Genomic DNA, 22,923 nt, shown 5'->3' on the forward strand with positions numbered 1-22,923 from the left:
GTATCCTCAGAAGTGAAGCATCTGAGACAGAATTCATTCATGCCAACTTATGGGTTATCAATGTTTGCTCATGGGTGCTACCATTATAACATGCCATTCAATGGTTCTGTGGTTTCAATTTACTGTGTCAATATAAAGATGAAGTTTCCAAATGGAAGGTAAAAATCTGAGGCACTCAAGATGATGAATTATGGGGAGGGGGGTAGCTGGAGCTATAGTACAGCAGGTAGGGCATTTGCCTTGCACACGGCATACCCAGGTTAGATTCCCAGCATCCTGTATGGTCCCCCCAAGGACTGTGAGGAGTAATTCCTGAGTGCAGAGCCAGGAGTAACCACTGTGCATCGCCACGTGTGACCCAAAAACGCAAAGAATGATGATCTGGGATTGATCCTTAGCATTGCAAACGGCATTATTTTTTAATTTTTAATTTTTTTCTTTCTTTCTTGCTTGCTTGCTTCCTTGCTTGCTTTTTTGTTTTTTGGGTCGCACCTGGGTATGTATACGGATTATTTTTATTTTTAAAAAAACTTATAATTTTACCTTTTTACCTGTGGTTTAAAAGTAAATCTAAAATATTTTAGAATAAATATATGTGAAGAAGAATAAAATTCACGGGAACTATTTAGTGTTCTTAATGATACAGGAGTCAGAATTTTGAGCTTAATTGTATGGGTATTGCATAAATAATTTTTCCCCATTATGTGGACTGTCTTTCGATCATGGTCACCATTTTTTCTGAGTTGCAGAAACTTCTTAGTTTAATGTAGTCTCATTTGTTTATCTTCACTTCCTCTTCCTTGGTCAGTGGTGTTTCATTCTAGAAGTTTCCCTCAGCTTTAATGTCATGAAGGGATCTTCCCACATTTTTCTCCATATATCTTAAGAATTCAAGTATGATAGTGAGGTTTTAATACATTTTATTCTGAGTTTGTGCCTGGCACTATAAAGAGGTCTGAGTTCATTTTTTTTGCATATTGCTGTCCAGTTTTCCCAGCACCAGTTGCTGAAGAGACTTCCTAGCTCAACTTCATATTTCTTGAGCCTTTAAGAAAGATTAGGTAATAATAATCTGAGGGCCAGCGTCAGGATAGTTGACTATATTCCATTGATCTTAGGCCTGTCTTTATCTGAATATCATGATATTTTGATTACTAAAACTTTGTAGTAGGGTTTGTAGTTGGGGAAGGTGTTCCCTTCTTCTTTTTACCAAAGATTGCTTTAGCTCTTTATGGGAGTTTATGGTTTTGTATGAGTTTCAAGAGTGTTTAATCTATTTATTTGAAAAATGTTATGGGTATCCTTATAGAAAGTGCATTAAATCTTTATAGAGCTTTGGGGTGTATTGCCATTTTGACAGTGTTAAACCTCTCAATCCATGAGCATGGGATGAGATTCCATTTCCTCATAATACTCTCTTATTTCGTGAAGTAGTGTTTTGTAGGTTTTTTTTTGGTATAGTTCCTTAACCTTTTTAGTTGATTCTATTATACTCTATTTTCTGAGGTATTATTGTGAATGGGATTGTTTTTCTCTATCTCTTTTTTCTCTTTCATTATTAATATATGGGAAAGCCATGGAGTACCAGATATTGATTTTGTAATATGCTACTTTTCTAAACAAATCTGTTGTTCCCAGGAGCTTTTTTGTAGATTCTTTGGGATTTTATAAGTATAGTATCATGTCATCTCCAAATAGTAAAAGCTTGAGTTCTTCCTTTTTTATATGGATGCCCTTGATATCTTTTTTTTTTTTTACCGAAATCATATGGCAAGTACTTTAAGTACTATGTTGAATAGGAGTGGTGAGAGTGGGTAACTTGTTTTGTGCCTGATTGTATTCTGGGATTCTATTTCATTGATTTCTGCTCCAAGACTTTGGATTTTCCCCCTTGAGAATAATGCTTGCTGTGGGTTTGTGGTAATTTGCTTTGATTAGATTGAGGAAAGTACTTTCAACTCCAATTTTGTTGAGAGTTTTTCATCATGAATGGGTGCTGGATCTTATCAAATGCTTTATCTACATCTATTGATATAATCATATGACTTTTATCTTTATTTTATTGAGATGGTGTATTCTATTGATTGACTAGAGAATGTTAAGCAATCCTTGCATCCCCAAGCTAAACCTACTTGGTCATAGTGTGTGATCTTTTGTTGAGTTTCTGGATTCTCTTTGCTGGTATTTTCTTGAAAATCTTTGTATCTGTATTCATCAAGGAAATAGGTCTGTAATTTTCTTTTTTTGTGGTATCTCTATCGATTTGAGTATTAGGGTGATCTTTGCCTCATAAAAACTATTTGGGAGTATTTCTGTTTCTTCACTTTCCTGGATAATCTTAAAAATGTTGGAAGCAGTTTCTCTTTAAAGGTTTGAAGTAGTTCAATATTGAATCCATCTGGGCCATGGATTCTGTTTGCAGGTGTACTTTTGACCATCATTTCAATTTCCTTGTTTGTGATAGGTTCAAGTATTCCAAATCTTCTTGGTTCAGCCTTGGGAGGCAATTGGAATCCAATAATTTATCAAATTTTTTCAAGATTCTCTCATTTCGTGCTGCAGAGATTCTCAAAATAATCTCTGATGATCCTATGGATTTCTGTACTTTCTATTAGGATACTCCCCTTTGCATTTCTGATTCGATTTATTAGAATTCTTTCTCTTTGTTTCATTGAGAGGCTTCTCATGGTTTATTGATCTTATTTATTTTCTCAAAGAACCAGTTTTTGCTTTTATTGGTCTTTTGGATTGTATTTTGGGATTCTAGCTCATTGATGTCTGGTACAAGTTTTATTATTTCCTTCCTCCAGCCTAGTTTGGACTACTTTTCTTGGTCATTTTCCAAAATCTTGAGCTCTAATTTATTCATGTAGGCCCTTTCTTTCTTCCTGATGAATTCTGGCAGATCTATAATCTTTCCTCTTAACACTGCTTTTGCTGTGTCCCACAAGTTCTGGTAGCTCGTGTCCTCATTCTCATTTGTTTCTGGAAACTTTTTATTTCCTCTTTGATTTCTTTTCTAAGCCAATGGTTGTTCATTACTTCCCTTAAAGAAAAGATTTCCTTGCTGAGATTCAGTCTGTTTGATCTATGGAGAAGTGACAAAGAAGTGTTGAAATCTCCTTCTAGTATTGTGTTGCTATCAATGTTTTTCTATAAGTCAATTAGAAGTTGTTTTTAAGTATTTTGCTGGTCTGTCATTAGAATCATATACATTGAGGAGGGTGAGTTCTTTCTGATGTACATATCCCATGATCATTAAGAAATGACCTTCACTGTCTCTGATAACCTTTAGCCTGAAGTCCATGTGGTCTGATACTAGTATGGCCACTCCAGCTTTGTGGAGGTCATATTTTCTTGAAAACTTATTTCCCACTCTTTTACTTTTAGCCCATGGGTGCTTTGATTGTTCAGACGTGTTTCTTGCAGGCAGCAGATCGTTGGTTTCAGTTTTCTAATTCATCTTCCTATTCTGTGCCTCTGAATTGGCACATTTAGTCTATTGACATTGAGAGAGATTGTTGTGATGGGGACTTGTGCTCTCTTTATGTAGAATTTTTGTACTTGTGGGGATTTTCTTAGCTTAAAGTAGACCTGGTCATTCTTCTTGCAACAAAAATATGGAATGCTTTAGAAGTTTGCATATCATCTCTGTGCAAGGACCATGCTCATCATTTTATCATTTCAATTTTAGTAAATGTGTTAAACTTAGTAGGAGTTAATTTTTCCATATTTTCTCTTCTTATTACTTTGAGTGTTGTCCTTCCTCACTCCTATGGCAGACAATGATTCCTAATCAAGGAATGTATTTCAAAGCAGCATGCATAAATAGATTTAGAAATTTAATGTCCCAGAAAGAAAAATATGGTTTTTACCATATTATCTTTTACCATACCCTAGGCATCAGTTTTACAGAATAATTCTTTTGGAAGATGGTATATGAGGTTGTTTAATGTCGTTCCCTGAAACCTTAATTAAGACCATTAAACTAGAGCCTTTTGCTCTTCTCACCTCAGTCCCCTATACATCTCCAGGAAAAGGTGGATGGTGTTGTCTGCACTTTGACCACCTTGAATGTATGTAGGATTTTTCTCCTGAAGAATGAGGTGAGAAGCATATTGATAATTTCATTCCACCTTATTACAAGTTCAACTTGAACGGAAGGTGAGAATCATGTGGCTCCTATAAAGGACAGAACAAAGGGTCTCAGTGAAGTTTAATGGCCAACTCACATTAACAACATAGATGACTCATAGTAACCTGTGTGCATCTTTCTGTATAGTGAGTTTCATATCTACTGATAGTGATTCTCAGTAATGACACATGGTCAAAACGGATCTGTAATTAAAAATCTAGTTCTCTGAGCAGAGTGGGGTCTCTGACGAGATTGAACAAGTGTGTAGTAATTTATTACTAAGCACATAAGTATTTTCAATGATGTGTACTTTTCTATCTAAAATTAATTCCAAATATGTCTAAAACAACAATCTCCTGACCTCGCACCTGGCTTTCCTCACTGGGGCCCCTTGGAGATGGCGTGGTGAGATTCCCTCACCGCACTGAGCAGAGCCCCGGCAGCTGAAGACCTCTGCAACCAGCCATAGGTACGCTTAAGACCACTCTTCCCAAGCTTGAAGGAGCCTCATGCATGAAGGAACTGGAAGAGGAACCCAAATGTGCGGGACCGGGGGATGAGATCTCCATGGCTGCTCAGATCAAGACTGTGCCCCCTCCTTCCAGATCCCCCATCTTCTAGTAATTAAGTGTTACAACCACGAACTACCCCTGGATCCATGTAATGCCATCAATAGCCAACATCCAGAGACTGGATCTTATTTAGAAGACAGCAACTCTGATTGTCCAGTTCTCACTCTCAGAGAACCTGGTAGGCTTCTGCGAGTATCTTTCCCGCATGGTGGAGTCTTTGTTTCTGGTCACTGTTTCTTTTGAGGTATAGAAGCTGCTTAATTTAAGATAGTTCCCTTTGTTTATCTCTGTTTCCAGTTGCTTGGCAAGTGGCGTGTTATATTTGAAGATACCTTTTGCTTCAATGTCGTGGAGGGATTTGCCGACCTTGTCATCGCTGTACCTGAGGGATTCTGGTGTGATGTTGAGGACTTTGACCTATTTTTATCTGACTTTTGTGCATGGTGTTAGGTAGAGGTCTGAGCCATTTTTTTTTTTTTTTGCATGTAGCTGTCCAGTTTTTTCTGCATAGTTTGTTAAAGAGGACTCTCATGCTCCACTTCACATTTCTTGCTCCCTTATCAAAGATTAGATGATTATATATTTGAGTGTGTGTCAGTATATTCAATCCTTTTCCATTGGTCTGCAGCTGAGCCTTTGTTTCAGTCCCATGCTGTTCTCATTATTATCGTTTGTAGTAGAGTTTGAGGTTGGGGAAGGTGACGTCTCCATCGTCTTTTCCCCAAGAATTGCTTTAGCTATTCGTGTGCGTTTGTTGTTCCATGTGAATTTCAGGAGTGCTTGATCAATTTCTTTGAAGAATGTCATGGGTATCTTTATAGGGATCAAGTTGAATTTTTACACTGGTTCTTGGAGAATTGCCATTTGGCAATGTTAATTCTCTCATTCCATAAGCAGTATATATGTTTCCATTTCCTCGTGTCCTTTTTAATTTCCTATTGTATAGGTCCTTTACCTCCTTAGTTAAGCTGATTCCAAGGTTCTTGATTTTCTGAGGCACGATTGTGAGTGGGATTGCTTTTTCATGTCACTTTCTTCTCTCTCATTACTTGCATATAAAAAAAGCCATAGAATTTTGGGTATTGAGTTTATAGCTTGCAATTTTACTATAAAAGTCGATTGCCTCTAGGAGTTTTTTCGTAGAGATTTTAGTATTCTCTAAATATAGTATGATATCTTCTGTGAATAGTGAGAGATTGTTTCTACCTTTCATATATGAAAAATCCTTAATATCTTTTTCTTATCTATTTTCTATTCCAAGTACTTCCAGTACTACTTTGAAGAGAAGTGCCAAAATGAATTTTTACTTAGCACATTCTGTCTGTAAATTTCTATGCTAAGAACGGTGGAAGAAACAGTGAAATCTTAGTAATTTACAAGTAAATTAAGAAGACAGATAATTTAAAAGAATTTCTTTGTATAAATTTCCAAAATGTGTAGCTTTTATTAAGTATATTAAGAATAAATCGTAGGTCTTGATTATACCATGAAGATTATTTTCCTGTTAGAAGTTACCCTTCTGAAATGCAAGAAAGAGACACATTTTGAAAATGTTGATTATTCGTTCATTCATTCAATGAATATTTGTTAGTCTGGTTGTGCAGTGCCTGCAGGAAGTCAACCTGTACCCTCAGGTGAGTGCATCAACAGTCTGATGGTGTCTTCATGCTTCCCGATAACCTCAAATGGCCACTGTGCCTCTGGCTGGCTCCCAACAACTCAGGACTACGTTTCTCGAGAAATTAAACTCCCTAAAGATATGTGGGAGCCATGATAACAAACCACCCCTGGCTCAGCTATACAAGCTAATGCATTGGTCTTGTTTCAGAGACCCATAGACAAATCTGGAAGATATCAACAGCCACAGTTAACCTTGGAACTGCAAAAGGCTGAAGACACTAGGGTAAATCAGAGGGAGGCAGGTTAGTTTGGTGCCCACCCAACCAGAACCCAGTGCAGCCACTTTCTCCAACAATACAAAATCGCCACCATGCCCTCCTCTGGTTTCCACCGTCTCAGGATGGCTCTCACTGAAACATTACAGCTGAAAATTCGGATATGTGTGTTTTGTGACTGAAATCTCCGGGCTTTCTCTGGGCAGGATGGGCATCCCACACCCACTGCCCTGTACTTATGGAAGCCTCAGCAGTCATTTCCAAACCTCAAAGCTACTCCAACCTTACCTTCCTGATAAAAATGCTAAATTCCAACAAACATGATGACCTCTTAGTACCTGTATGAGACCCTTAATGCACAAAATAAATAGGAGACAAAGAGAAAGAATTAAAGATCCTGCCATAGAGACAGGCTGGGGGTGGGGGTAGTTTGTTGGGGGATGGTTTTAGGGAACCAGAAATATTTGTTTTGGGAAATGTACACTAGAGGAAGGATGGAAGTTGGATCGTTGTATTACTGGAAGCAAATTATGAATAGATTTGTAATGGTCTATATCACAGATATTCAATAAAACATTAAAAATACTGATGGAACTTTAAAACCCAGCATAACTATTGTTGTGTTCTCTGTAGGAAAAAAATGTTACTCACCTGTGTGCCAATAGCTTGTAGAAAGCTAAACCCAAAGATATATCAATGACTGTCTTTGGCATGAATACTGTAATTGCAGCTATGTTATGTTTTAGAATCAGTTCGTGGACAAGTCGTCAAGAGGAGCAGTGGCAAAGTGCATCAATGTTGAATGGATAATGTTTCAGGAGCTTGCAAGGGAGATGCGAAGATTTGGCATGAGAAAATGGAAGAAACAGAAGAGTTAAGTACTAATAAGTATCATGAGAAAATGCAAGGGAGGACATTTCCTGGCAAGTGTCACACTCTGTTGAGCTTTTGGTGAGGATATGTATTAGAAAGTATCTTTCCCATTTAGTGGTAAAAAGGTTACTTTGATGGGTATATTTAAAATTTACTTTAACGATTAGAATCACTAAGAGATAAACAGTTACAAAGTTGCTCATAATTGAGTTTCAGTCATCTAATGTTCTAGAACTTTTCCAGTATATTGGGGCATTTTTGAATGAATATCCCTGGTGCGAAGACTAGGGCATCTGAATCTTAACACATTTCACCAAATATATGATCTGTACTCACATGATTTACACTGTCTCCCCTGCTCTTTGATTTATGTTTTCATGCAATATTTCCTTGTGAAACTCACCTCAAGTGAGGCTCCCTATTTAAGACAAGTACATGTTTCTGGGGCATTACGTATGTTTTGGTTGCTGGGAGAGTCTGTAAAGCAATGCTCAGGAGGTGTGCGGGCCCTACAGACAATTCTCAGAAAACGTGGCCATGGTGCTTGGGGTCCTCTGAGGCTATACAGCCTTTGATACTCTGGCAATCATGTGGTGCTGGGAGTCAAATTGAGTGCATGTGAGACAAGTTCCATAAGCACTACACTATCTCCTGCGGCCCTGGGTATTAGATTTATGTCAGCATTCTGAGGTCCTCCTTTTTGTCAGGAAGCAGAGACTTGTGCAGGAGAAAGTGGAAGAGACTTTAGGGTTTAGCTAGGTTGACTGAGTGGCTGGTGATACCATTAAGATTGGAACATAAAGTAAAAATAAAACAAGAGCCCCGTGCCTTTTCCCGCTGAACTCGACACCCTCCACAGGGGGACACCTGCGGGGAACACCTGCAGCAGCTCCTTGGGACTGTCCATCACCTAATCAGCCCCTCCCCTCCAGGTGGGTAGGGGGAGCACAAGCCAGGTTCAGCACTCCTCACCCCCAGTCCCCCGCGTTTTCCTGCAGAACTGGACACCCTCCAGAAGGGGACACCTGAGGCAGCTCCATGGGATTTTCCATCGCTCCTCCTACATTCCAGGATCCTGGGTGGGAGTGACCCTGGGATGGGCCAGGGGCATGGCCACCATATAGGGAGTGTGTCCTCCCAGAAGTGGGCGTGGCCTTCTCCTGGGTGGCCAGCCGCAGTTATATTTCCCAATCTGGGCACTCAGGACTTTCATCTCTCACTTTGTCACCTAATACCAACTAAAAGTTTCTGACCACCTCTACTAGAATACAACATTCCACTCGCCTACTCCATTTCTAACAAAATACCTGTATGAAATATGCTGTAAAAGCTCAAAACTAAAAAGTACCTCCTCCAAAGCGCAAATCTCCACCACAAGGAGAATATGAAGAAAAGAAACATCCTCAATCGAGGTTGTCCACAATTGCGCTCTCATTGATAAAGAATTCCAGGATAAAATGCAGAGGGTGTTCAAGGATCTACTCAAAGAATCAATGGAAGAGATATCCAATGACTAAAATAAGAACTGAAAAAAACAATAGAACAGAGAGTCAAGAAAATACAGGAAAAAAAGAGAACAGAATTTTAAAAAGCTACAAAAAGAAGAGTCACAAATAAAGAATTCAGTGGATGAAATTAAAAACTCAGTAAGTGCCCTTAGCAGTAGGATAAGTGCAGCTGAAGAGAGGATCAGCGAGCTTGAAGATGAGCAACATAACTCCCACTGGGAAGAACAAGCAATAGGAAAAGACCTCAAAATGGCTCTAAGGAGAATCAGAGACCAAGGGGATGACGCCAAGAGGAAGAACATTAGAATCATTGGAGTACCAGAAGGACAGGGAAACAACCCCAATGAAAAAGCTAGAGTAAAAGAAACCATTGCTGAAAAGTTCCCAGAGTTAAGGAAAGCAGACATCCAATTCCAAGGAGCAGAATGGTACCAGCTAAAGGAGACCCCAGAAAAAACACTCCAAGCATATCATAGTAAGAACGATGGATGCTGTGGACAGAGACACAATATTACAAGCAGCAAGGTCAAAGACGGAAATTACATACAAAGGAGCACCCCTTAGATTCACAGCAGACCTATCAGTGGAAACCCTCCAAACCCGAAGGCAATGGTTGTATATAGTGAAAAAATTCAAAGAAATGAACGCCTCACCGAGAATACTCTATCCAGCTAAACTCTAACTCAAATTCGATGGGAACGATAAACCACTTTTTAGATAAACACAAGCTCAGGAACTTCATACACTCAAAACCAAATCTAAAAGAAGAAGTAAAGGGGCTCCTGTAAGATAAGAAGGAAAACACGTGTAAATCAACTCCTAAAGGAAGATGGCACAAAACCCCATGACAATAATCTCCCTTAATGTCAATGTTCTAAATGCACACAGAGTGGCAATATGGATTCAGGAACTGAAACCAGCATTCTGCTGTCTACAAGAAACTCATCTGAACAATCAGAGCAAACACAGACTCAAAGTGAAAGGATGGAAAACAATCCTGCAAGCAAACAGCTCCCTCAAAAAAGCTGGGGTGGCCACACTAGTATCCGACAACATTAATTTCAGGCTGAAAAAGATTAGAAGGGACAGCGAAGGCCACTTTCTCTTCATCAAGGGATACATTCCACAGGAAGAAATCATACTCTTAAATGTATACGTACCTAATGAAGGAACAGCTAGATACCTAAAACAACTGCTAACAGATTTTAAAGAGGACAGTGCTAGCAACACAATAGTAGATGAAGACTTCAACAACGCCTTATCACCTCTGGATAGATCAACAAGAACAAAACTCAGCAAGGAAACATTGGCTTTGAATGAAGAAATAGAAGAGAAAGGACTTATAGACCTATACAGGGCTTTACACCCCCAAAGAAAGAATACACATTCTTCTCCAGTGCGCATGGAACATTTTCCAAAATAGACTATGTGCTAGGCCACAAAACATACCTCAATAGAATCAGGAAGATACAAAGAGTATCAACAATCTTTTCAGACCATGATGCAGTGAGTATAGATGTGAATCACACACAGACACGGACAACCAAATCGAACACCTGGAAACTAAACAAGTCACTGCTGAACAATGTGTGGGTCAGGAAGGACGTCAAGGAAGAAATCAAATGATACCTGGAAACAAATGAGAACGAAGACACGAACTACCAGAGCTTATGGGATGCAGCTAAACCCCTATTAAGGGGAAAATTCATAGCTCTGCAAGCATATCTACGGATGGAAGAAAAGATGCACTTAAGCAACTTATTTCACAGCTCAAGTTCTTATAAAAGGATCAAGAAAAGGAGTCTACATCGGGCAGAAGGAAAGAGATCTAAAACTAAGAGCAGAAATCAACGACATGGAAACCTAAGAAACAATCCGAAAGATCAATGAAACCAAGAGATGGTTCTTTGAGAAAATAAACAAGGTAGATAAACCACTAGCAACACTAACAAAGAAACAGAGAGAGAAAACACTAATAAACCAAATCAGAAATAAAAATGGAGATATCACAATGGAAACCAAAGAAATTCAAAAGATCATCAGAGACTACTTTGAAAGTCTGTATGCCAAGAAAAAAGAGAAGTTAGAAGAAATGGATAACTTCCTGGATTACTATAATCTCCCAAAGATGAGTCAAGAAGATATAAAATACCTGAATAGACCTAGTCACATAAATGAAATTGAAACTGTAATCAAAATCTTCCCCAAAACAAAAGCCAGGTCCAGATGGATTCACTACCGAATTTTTCCAAACATTTAAAGAGGATCTACTGCCCGTCCTTCTCAAACTTTTACAGGAAATTGAAAAAACAGAAACTCTCCCAAACAGTTTCTATGAAGCCCATCTCTCTCTAATACCAAATGGAAACAAAGACACCATGAGAGAAGAAAACTACAGGCCGATATCACTGATGAACCCGGATGAGAAGATTCTGAACAAAATACTAGCAAATAGAATTCAACAACTCATCAAAAAGATCATACACCATGACCAGGTGGGATTCATCCCGGGCGATGCAAGGATGGTTTAACATTCGGAAATCAATCAACATAATCCATCATATCAACAAAAGAAAAGAAAAAAATCATATGATCATATCAATAGATGTAGAGAAAGCAATTGACAAGATCCAGCATCCGTTTATTATGAAAACCCTCGCCAAATTGGGGATAGAGGGGACTTACCCCAATATAATTAAAGCCAGCTAGCACAAGCATACAGCAAGCATCATCCTCAATGGGGAAAATCTGAGAGCGTTCCGCCTAAGATGAGGAACGAGATAAGGATTCCGACTCTTTCAACTGGTGTTGAACATAGTACTAGAAATACTAGCAATAGCAATTAGGCAAGCAAAAGAGATTAAGGCCATGCAAATAGTTAAGGAAGAAATCAAGCTCTCACTATTCGCAAATGATATGATACTATACTTAAAGAACCATAAAACCTCTACCAAGAAACTCCTAGAAATAATACACTCGAGAGTAAAGTTAAAGGTATAAAATAAATACCTAAAAGTCCATGGCTTTACTATACACAAATAGTGAGAGAGAAGAAAAAGATGAAAACAATCCCATTCACAATTGTGTGCCGGAAAATCAACTACCTAGGAATTAATTTAACTAAGCAAGTAAAGGAACTGTACAAAGAAAACTACAAAACGTTGCTTCTTGAAATAAAAGAGGACGCGAGGAAATGGAAAAATATCCCCTGTTCATGGATATGGAGAATTAATATTGTCAAAATGGCAATACATCCAATAGCACTGTACAAATGCAATGTGATCCCTATTAGGATACCCATGACATTCTTCAAAGAATTGGAGCAAACACTCATGAAATTTATATGGAACAATAAACCCCCACGATGAGCTAAAGCAATTCTTGGGAAAAAGAAAATGGGAGGAATTAACCTCCCGAACCACAAACTTTACTAAAAGTAGTAATAATTAAAACAGCATGATACTTGCTACATGCATAGCATACTTTTTCTTAGATTTTTTGATTTTTCTAGGACAAATTGATCATCTTTTTTTTAAATTTTTTTTATTAGTGAAACACCATGAGGTACAGTTGTAGACTTACAATTTTTTGTGCTTGGGTTTGATTATACAATGATCAGATACCCATCCCTCCACCATTGCCCAATTTCCACCACCATGGATAATATCCCCCCCACCCCCATACCCCCATCCGTCCTGCCTCTGTGACAGGGCAATCCCCTGTGTTCTCTCTCTCCTTGTGGGTGTAGTGGACTGCAAAAGAGGCATTGATTGGCAAACATGTTCAGTCCATAGTCCACTTTCGACATGCATCTCCCCTCCTGGGAGGAGGATCCTCCAAACACCCTTTATTTGGTGTTCCCTTCTCTGTCTGAGCTGCCCTTTCCTCTAGAATGCCCGACTGGCCACTAAGCTATGGAGTAATCCTCCTGGTGCTGATCTCAGCTATTCTTGGGTATTAATCTCATATTTTCTTACTTTATATCCCCCAGATGAATGCAATCTTTCTATGTCTATCCCTCTCTTTCTGACTCTTTTCGCTTAGCATGATGCTTTCCCTGTTGTACCACTTGTATGTAAATTTCATGACTTCATCTTTTCTAAGAGCTACATAGTACTCCATTGTGTAGATGTACCAAAGTTTCTTTAACCAGTCATCTGTTCTTGGGCATTCAGGTTTCTTCCAGTTTCTGGCTATTTTAAAGAGTGCTACAATGAACAAACAAGTGCAGATATCACTTCGACTATACATTTTTGCCTTTCTGGGATATATTCCCAGGAGTGGTATTGCTGGTCAAAAGGGAGCTCAATTTCTAATTTTTTGAGAATCGTCCATACTGTTTTCCAGAAGGGCTGAACCAGTCGACATTCCCACCAACAGTGAAGGAGAGTCCCTTTCTCGCCACATCCGTGCCAGCATCAGTTGCTTTTGTTCTTTTGAATGTGGGCCAGTCTCTGAGGTGTGAGATGGTATCTCATTGTGGTTTTGATCTGCATCTCCCTGATGATTAATGATGTAGAGCATTTTCTCATGTGCTTTTGTAGCATTCGGATTTCTTCTTTGAGAAAGTTTCTGTTCATTTCATTGTCCCATTTTTGCATGGGGTTGGATGTTATCTTCTTGTGGATTTTAACCAGTATTTTGTATATCCTGGATATCAACCCCTTGTAAGATGTGTATTCGACGAATATCCTTTCCCATTCTGTAGACTGTCTTTGTATTTTGGTCACTGTTTCTTTGGAGGTGCAGAAGCTTCTTAGTTTAAGATAGTCCCATTTATCTATCTCTGTTTTCACTTGTTCAGACAGTGGCGTGGCATCTTTGAAGATACCATTAGCTTCAATGTCATGGAGGGTTTTGCCAACTTTGTCTTCAATGTACCTTATGGTTTCTGGTCTGATGTTGAGGTCTTTAATCCACTTTGATCTTACTTTTGTACACGGTATTAGGCAGAGTTCTGAGCCCATTTTTTTGCATGTAGCCGTCCAGTGATGTCAGCACAATTTGTTAAAGAGGCTTTCCTTACTCCACTTCACATTACTTGCACCTTTATCAAAGATTAGATGATCATATGATTGAGGGGAGATATCAGTGTATTAAACCCTGTTCCATTGGTCTGCAGTTCTGTCTTTGTTCCAGTACCACGCTGTTTTAATTATTACTGCTTTGTAGTACAGTTTGAAGTTCGGGAGGTTGATTCCTCCCATTTTCTTTTTCCCAAGAATTGCTTTAGCTATTCGTGGGGGCTTATTGTTCCATATAAATTTCAGGACTGTTTGCTCCATTTCTTTGAAGAATGTCATGGGTATCCTTACAGGGATTGCATTGAATTTATACAATGCTTTCGGTAGTACTGCCATTTTGACAACGTTAAGTCTCCCAACCCATGAGCAGGGGATATCTTTCCATTTCCTCATGTCCTCTTTTATTTCCTGAAGTAGCGTTTTGCAGTTTTCTTTGTATAGGTCCTTTACTTCCTTAGTTAAGCTGATTCCTAAGTATTTGATTTTCTGGGGCACAATTGTGAACAGGATTGTTTTATTCATGTTGCTTTCTTCTCTCTCACTGTTTGCATATAGCAAAGCCATGGACTTTTGGGTATTGATTTTATAGCCTGCAACTTTACTATATGAGTCTATTGTTTCTAGGAGTTTTTTGGTGGAGGTTATTGGGTTCTCTAAGTATATTGTCATATCATCTGCGAATAGTGAGAGCTTGATTTCTTCCTTTCCTACCTGAATGCTCTTAATATCTTTTTCTTGCCTAATCGCTATTACAAGTACTTTCAGTACTATATTGAACAGCAGTGGAGAGAGTGGGCATCCTTGTCTCGTCCCTGATCTTAGAGGGAACGCTCTCAGTTTTTCCCCATTGAGGATGATGCTTGCTGTAGGCTTGTGGTAGATGGCTTTAATTATGTAGAGGAAGGTCCCCTCTATACCCATTTTGGCTAGGGTTTTCATCATAAAGGGGTGCTGGATCTTGTTAAATGCTTTCTCTGCATCAATTGATGTAATCATATGCTTTCTATATTTTCTTTTGTTGATATGATGGATTATGTTGATTGATTTCCGAATGTTGAACCATCCTTGCATCCCTGGGATGAATCCTACTTGGTCATGGTGTATGATCTTTTTGATGAGTAGTTGGATTCTATTTGCTAGTAGTTTGTTGAGGATCTTTGCATATATGTTCATCAGGGATATCGGTTTGTAAATTCTCTTTCTTTGTGGTATCTCTGTCTGCTTTTTGTATCAGTGTGATATTTGCTTCGTAGAAACTGTTTGGAAGTGTTTTTGATATTTCCATTTCGTGGAAAAGCTTAAAGAGGATTGGGAGTAAGTCTGCTTTAAAGATTTGGAAGAATTCACTAGTGAATGCATCCGTACCAGGACTTTTGTGCGTGGAGAGACTTTTTATTACCATTTCAATTTCCTTGACGGTGATAGGTCTGTTCAGGTATTCCAGGTCTTCTTGATTCAGCCTTGGGAGTCTGCAGAAGTCTAGGAATTTATCCATTTCCTCGATGTTTTGATGTTCTGTGGCATACAGTTTCTCAAAGTACTCCCTGAGGATCGTTTGAATTTCTGTAGTTTATGATGTAAGACCCCCTTTTCATTTCTGATTCGGTTTATTAGGGTTTTCTCTCTCCCTTTCTTTGTGAGTTTTGCTAGAGGCTTATCAATCTTGTTAATTTTCTCGAAGAACCAGCTCTTGCTTTCATTGATCTTTCGGATTTTTTTTGGGTTTCCATCTCGTTAATCTCTGCTCTGAGTTTTATCATTTCCTTTCTCCTGTTCGGGTTGTGCTCCTTTTTTTGGTCCTTCTCCAAGCTCTTAAGCTGTAACGTTAGGTTACTTATGTGTGCTCACTCCTCCTTCCTGAGGAATGCTTGTAGAGCTATAAACTTTCCTCTTAACACAGCTTTTGCTGTGTCCCATAAGTTTTGGTAACTCGTGTTCTCATTTTCATTCGTTTCTAGGAATCTTTTGATTTACATTTTGATTTCCTGTCTAAGCCACTCGTTGTTTAGTAGAGCACTGTTTAATTTCCAGGTGTTTCATTTAGTTTTCGGTTTTTGTATGTGATTTCCTTCTAATTTCAGCGCATTATGGTCTGAGAAGATTGTCGATACAATCTCTATCTTCTTAATTTTTTGGAGGCATGTTTTGAGGCTCAGCATGTGGTCTATCTTGGAGAATGTTCCATGTACGCTTGAGAAGAATGTGTATTCAGCTTTTTGTGGATGAAGTGTCCTGTATATATCTATTAAGTCCCTTTCTTCCATTGTTTCCCTCAGATGAAGTATGTCCTTGCTAAGCTTGAGTCTGGTTGATCTATCAAGAGGTGACAAAGCAGTGTTGAAGTCTCCCACTAGTATTGTGTTGCTGTTGATGTCTTTTTCAAATCTATGAGTTTTAAGTACTTTGCTGGTCTCTCATTAGGTGCATATACATTTATTATTGTAAGTTCTTCCTGTTTTACAGATCCTTTGATCAATAAGAAATGGCCTTCACTGTCTCTTATGACCTTCCTCACTCTGAAATCGATGTGGTTTGATATTAGGATGGCTACCCCAGCTTTTTTATGGGAGCTGTTTGCCTGTAGGATTGTTTTCCAGCCTTTGACTCTGAGTCTGTGTTTGCTTTGACTATTTAGATGTGTTGCATGAAGGCAGCAGAATGTTCGGTTCAATTTTCTAATCGATCCTGCCACTCTATATCTTTATTTGGTGCGTTTAGCCCATTGACATTGAGAAAGATTATTGTTATGGGATTTTGTCCCATTGTTCTGTTGAAATTTGGTGTATTTGAGAGGCCTGTCTTGCCTTAAAGTAGCCCATTTAGTTGTACTTGTAACCATGGTTTTGAGTCCATGAAGTTCCTGAGCTCTTGTTTGTCTGTGAAACTGTGTGTTGTTCCTTCTAGTATGAATGAGAGTCTCGCTGGGTAAAGTATTTTTGGGGAGGCATTTATTTCATTGAGTTTTTTCACTATGTCCCACCACTGTTTTTGGGCCATAAGGGTTTCATCAGAAAAATCAGCTGTGAATTTTAAGGATGCTCCTTTGTAAGAGTTTTCTTTCTTCGATCTTGCTGCTTTCAGAATTTTGTCTCTGTCTAAGGTTTTGGTCATTTTGATCAGTATGTCTCTTGGGGTATTTTTATTCGGATTTCTTCTAGCTGGTACCCTTCGGGCCTCCTGAATATGGTCACAAGTTTTCTTCAGCTCTGGAAACGTTGTAGCAATGATGTCATTGACAGTTTCTTCTTCATCAAGGTTTTCTTCCTGTACCTCTGGGACTCCAATAATTCTTATGTTAGCCCTCTTGGCTTCATCATGATCATCTCTTGCCATCTGTTCCCGAATTGTGAGTCTCTTTTTCATTTTCTGTTCTTTTCTGGAGAGTCTCTGAACTTCATCTTTGAGCTCACTTATTCTGTTCTCAGCAGCTCTTACTCTGCTGCTGAGGCCTTCCACTGAGTTTTTCAATTCGCCTGCGTGATTTTTCAGGCCTGACATTTCTGATTGCATTTTCCTTATTTCTGCCTTCAAATCCTCTTGTCTTCTATTGGCATTGCTTTCCATTGTTTCTTTTACTTCCCGAAGCATCCTAAGTAGCTCCCTCCTGAATTCCTTGTCAGAGAGGTTGTCTAACACTGCAGTACTGTTGGTGTCATCTGGGCTAGACACTTCAATAAGAAAGTTTGGTGGGCTTTTGCGTTGCTTTACCATTGTGAAAACTGTGGTTTAGTCCTTAACATTCACTGTTACTATTCTGCTTGATATGCAGTGTGAGTTAAGATAGGCTTATGAGTTATTGGCTACTGTGTTTCTAGTGACTGAGCTAAACTAGAGAATTTTCCATCGAAGAAGGTTGCTTATGGTTCCTATGGCATATGTAGTGGGAAAATATTTCGCGGCCGCTAATGCGGCCGCGGCTCCGGAAAGAGTCCCTGGCACTGAGTGAGGAGTTGGGAACGACGATGGAGCTGGCTGTGCATGCGCAGAGAGGGTCCCAGGCCCTTGGGGGCGGGCTCCACCTGGTTGAAATCGGAGCCGTTCAGCCTGGTTGCCCAGAGCTGGGCCTGCGTGCCCATCCCGTGCAGATCAGGGGTGAAACAGGCTTTCTAGGAGGTGGAGCTAGCTGTGCATGCACACAGAGGGTCCCAGGCCCTTGGGGGCAGGCTGTACCTGGTTGTAATAGGAGCCGTTCAGCTTGGTTGAGCAGAGCTGGGCCTCCGTCCCCGTCCCCATATTGATCATCTTTAATTATTCCACATCAATACCAATGTCCAAAAATGTTTCAAAATGTAATTATTGAAAAAAATCATATAGAAGTTCAAGTTTGTGTTGTTCGTGGGATAACTATATTAAGAAGAAATAGAACCACAAGAAACATACAAGTAAAATGAAGCTACATTTCTTTGGAGTCTTTCAATTATGTATTTACATTAGTCTATATACAAGCATGATTTTTAAAAAATAAATTTCAGTGACTATAAAATTTTGGAGTTTTTCATAATTGAAATGTTTTACTGCTAAGTCTATATTGATGTGAAGATTTTTATCTACTTGTCTAATTTTCTGATTGTTTACTTAAGATCAGTAGTTAAAAGCTAACTGGCTGATGACTGATTATGTGGCTAAGGGTTAAAGCACTTGGCTTGCGTGTATGAAACTTTGGGTTGGCCTCCTGCAAGGCAAATGGCCTACCCACTGTGCTGTAAAATTTATATAAAATATACTACTAATAAAACCTAATGATGTTGGTGAACAGTGCAAAATAAATGATTATTTAGTAATTTTATTTATTTGTTAATGAAATATGTAAGCTTTTGAGTATAATGGGAGTAGTTTTCTAACATAAGAGTCTGAGGATGGTGAAACTGTTATAACTGTCGTGTAGGATTCCATCTCCCTAGCCTGCTTCATTCTACCTCTCTCTCTATCCAATCTGGTCTTCTTCTTGGGAATCTGACCTCCTGATCGGCTTGCCTCCACCTTTCAACTGCCTACTTTATGACATCATTCTCCCACTCAACCAACCACAAACTGGTAGAATCTTGGGGTTGGTACCGCTTGACCTTGAGCCTGGAAGGTGGTGGTGGAAAGAGATGGTCCTAAGAGAGTTAATGGAGTGAAGGATGTATGGGAAGGAAACCGGGAAGGGTAGGGAACGGACAGCTGGTGATCAGCATGTGAGAGTTGGTAGATATTTTCTAAGTACGTTAACATGTTTTTCGTAAATGATAAGCAAAACAAAAATACGAATATAAGATAGGTTCCAAAGAATAGGTTACATATAAGACCGAGAGAGCTGAAAGGGCTGGCATTCCTTCTGGAACTTTCAATCATACCATTTACTAAAGATGGTATTTTCACATCACTTAGCTGTGGAGAGGAATAGTGAGAAACAGAATGCCACCAGAAAAGCAAACTTGATGACCACGGTTCATAAAGGCCAGGTGGAAGGTGTTCACATGGATCCCAAGTGCAAGTGGATTAACAGGAACATATATTATACTAAGTCTGCTTGGTACCAGTAACTTCTTTGGTGGAAATGGAGGAAAACAAATACGGTTTCTGACAGACCTGAGACTAAACTGCTAATCAATTTTCCCAGGCAAGGGTAGTTGACTGGCTGGGAACAGAACAACTTGAAAAGTGTTTTGCTACCTTTCATGTATGGATAGAGGAAAATGATCCCAGTCATCTATTAAAACTAACAAGCTTCAACTCTCTCGAAGGACAGTTGTATTCAGTGAGGAAAAAATGCTGGGAGAAAAGTCTGAAATGATGGGCATAGAGACAATAAGTGCAAAAGGAAGGACTTGAAATTTGGGTTCCTCTGAAAACAAAGCTTGAAACAACAAGATTTGGTGAGCACATGATTTACTGGGAATGGGATCTGAGGAGGAAAAGAGTGATATCAGGGATGTGAACAAGGGAAATCCAAGTTAAGGAAGACTTAGCTAGCTGACTACCCCATGGGCAACATGGTTCCAAGACTACGAGAACTTACCAAGGACTTTACTTTAATTTTCTTTCTTTTATATGGTCACTTACAACATGTATTCTTTGCCTTCTTCAAAAACAATTTGGAAATGATTTTTTAAAATTTTTTTTATTAGTGAAACACCATGAGGTACAGTTGTAGATTTACAATTTTTTGTGCTTGGGTTTGATTATACAATGATCAGATACCCATCCCTCCACCAGTGCCCATTTTCCAACACCATGGATAATATCCCCCCCACCCCCATCCTCTCATCCCCCCCTGCCTCTGTGGCAGGGAAATCCCCTGTGTTCTCTCTCTCCTTTTGGGTTTTGTGGTCTGCAAAAGAGGTATTGAGTGGCAAACATGTTCAGTCCATAGTCCACTTTCGATATGCATCTCCCCTCCTGGGAGGATCCTCCAAACACCCTTTATTTGGTGTTCCCTTCTCTGTCTGAGCTGCCCTTTCCTCTAGAATGTCCGACTGGCCACTAAGCTATGGAGTAATCCTCCTGGTGCTGATCTTAGCTATTCTTGGGCATTAATCTCATATTTTGTTACTTTATATCCCCCAGATGAATGCAATCTTTCTATGTCTATCCCTCTCTTTCTGACTCTTTTCACTTAGCATGATACTTTCCCTGTTGTACCACTTGTATGTAAATTTCATGACTTCATCTTTTCTAAGAGCTACATAGTACTCCATTGTGTAGATGTACCAAAGTTTCTTTAACCAGTCATCTGTTCTTGGGCATTCAGGTTTCTTCCAGTTTCTGGCTATTGTAAAGAGCGCTGCAATGAACAAACAAGTGCAGATGTCACTTCGACTATACATTTTTGCCTCTCTGGGATATATTCCCAGGAGTGGTATTGCTGGGTCAAACGGGAGCTCAATTTCTAATTTTTTGAGAATCGTCCATACTGTTTTCCAGAAGGGCTGAACCAGTCGACATTCCCACCAACAGTGAAGGAGTGTCCCTTTCTCGCCACATCCGCGCCAGCATCGGTTGCTTTTGTTTGGAAATGATTTTTAATTAAAAAAATGTTTTATTAACATGTCATTATTAAAAAGAAACATATAGGCAAAAGAGTTAGTGCAGTATGTAGAGGGTGTTTACCTTGTATGCGGCTAACCTGAGTTCAGTTCCCGGAACCCTGAGCCTGTCAGGAGTGATCTCTGGATACAGAGTTAGAAGTGAGCCCAGAGCACATCTGGATTCGCTCCCCTACCACAAAAAAGTTAGAAAAGAAAAGAAAAGAAAAACATATAACTGATTCTTGAGTGACATAGTGGTTAATGGTGCTAACTGGTATATAACCTTTGAAAACCCCCAAATTTAAGAGATAGTCTGCTGTTGACCAAGAAGATGCTTTTTAATAGTATTTACTCACATTGTCTGCAATTAGTGCTATTTGTGGCCTGTAAATCTGTAAATTTTGATACATTTAAACAAATTATAATGGATTTTATAATGGACTTTATAATGAATTTGTATTTTAGAGTAATAAGTGATAAATTGTATTTTTGTTTTTGTGGGGTATTTGGGCCATAGTATGTGGTGCTTGGGACTTCTGACTCTGTGCTCAAGGGTCATTCCTGGTGATGCCAGCCATAAGTTTGGTTGACTGTGTGCATGGTATGTGCTTTAACCTCTCTACTAATTCTGGGGGCCAATCAAATAAATTATCTGCATATATCTTATAAATGCATGGCATACTTTGTCTTAGATTTTTTGATATTTCTAGGATATATTGATCATCTTTAATTATTTCACATGAATACCAATCTCCAAAAAAGTTTAAAAATATAATTATTGACAGAAAATCATATAGAAGTCCAAATTTGTATTGTTCATGGGATAACTAAATTAAGAAGAAAATAGAACCACAATAAACATACAAGTAAAATGCAGGAGTCTTTCAATTATGTATTTATATCTGTATATATACAAGTATAATCTTTAAAATATAAATCTCAGATACTTTCTCTGCATCTATTGATATGATCATATGCTTTTTATCTTTTCTTTTGTTGATATGGTGGATTATGTTGATTGATTTCCGAATGTTAAACCATTCTTGCATCCCTGGGATGAATCCTACTTGGTCATGGTGTATGATCTTTTTGATGAGTAGTTGGATTCTATTTGCTAGTAGTTTGTTGAGGATCTTTGCATATATGTTCATCAGGGATATCGGTTTGTAAATTCTCTTTCTTTGTGGCTTTCCTATACGCAAACAGTGAGAGAGAAGAAAGCAACATGAAAAAAACAATCCCGTTCACAATTGTGCCCCAGAAAATCAAGTACCTAGGAATCAGCTTAACTAAGGAAGTAAAGGACCTGTACAAAGAAAACTACAAAACGCTACTTCAGGAAATAAAAGAGGACATGAGGAAATGGAAAGATATCCCCTGCTCATGGGTCGGGAGACTTAACATTGTCAAAATGGCAATACTACCGAAAGCATTGTATAAATTCAATGCAATCCCTATAAGGATACCCACGACATTCTTCAAAGAAATGGAGCAAACACTCCTGAAATTTATATGGAACAATAAGCCCCCACGAATAGCTAGAGCAATTCTTGGGAAAAAGAAAATGGGAGGAATCAACCTCCCGAACTTCAAACTGTACTACAAAGGAGTAATAATTAAAACAGCATGGTACTGGAACAAAGGCAGAACTGCAGACCAATGGAACAGGGTTGAATACACTGACATCTCTCCTCAACCATATGCTCATCTAATCTTTGATAAAGGTGCAAGTAATGTGAAGTGGAGTAAGGAAAGCCTCTTTAATAAATTGTGTTGGCATCACTGGACGGCTACATGCAAAAAAATAGGCTCAGAACTCTGCCTAACACCATGTACAAAAGTAAGATCAAAATGGATTAAAGACCTCAACATCAGAACAGAAACCATAAGGTACATTGAAGATAAA

The 22,923-nt window shown here is 38.9% G+C and overlaps 1 pseudogene; it reads right to left on the reverse strand.

The window, feature by feature from the left end:
* Nucleotides 1-3,614: 3,614 nt before the first annotated feature.
* LOC130033853 (uncharacterized) lies at nucleotides 3,615-3,708 on the reverse strand (annotated as a pseudogene).
* Nucleotides 3,709-22,923: the final 19,215 nt, after the last annotated feature.

The sequence above is a fragment of the Sorex fumeus genome, unplaced genomic scaffold (genome assembly GCF_029834395.1).
Source record: "Sorex fumeus unplaced genomic scaffold, SorFum_2.1 ptg000054l, whole genome shotgun sequence".
NCBI classification, from domain to species: Eukaryota; Metazoa; Chordata; class Mammalia; order Eulipotyphla; family Soricidae; genus Sorex; species Sorex fumeus.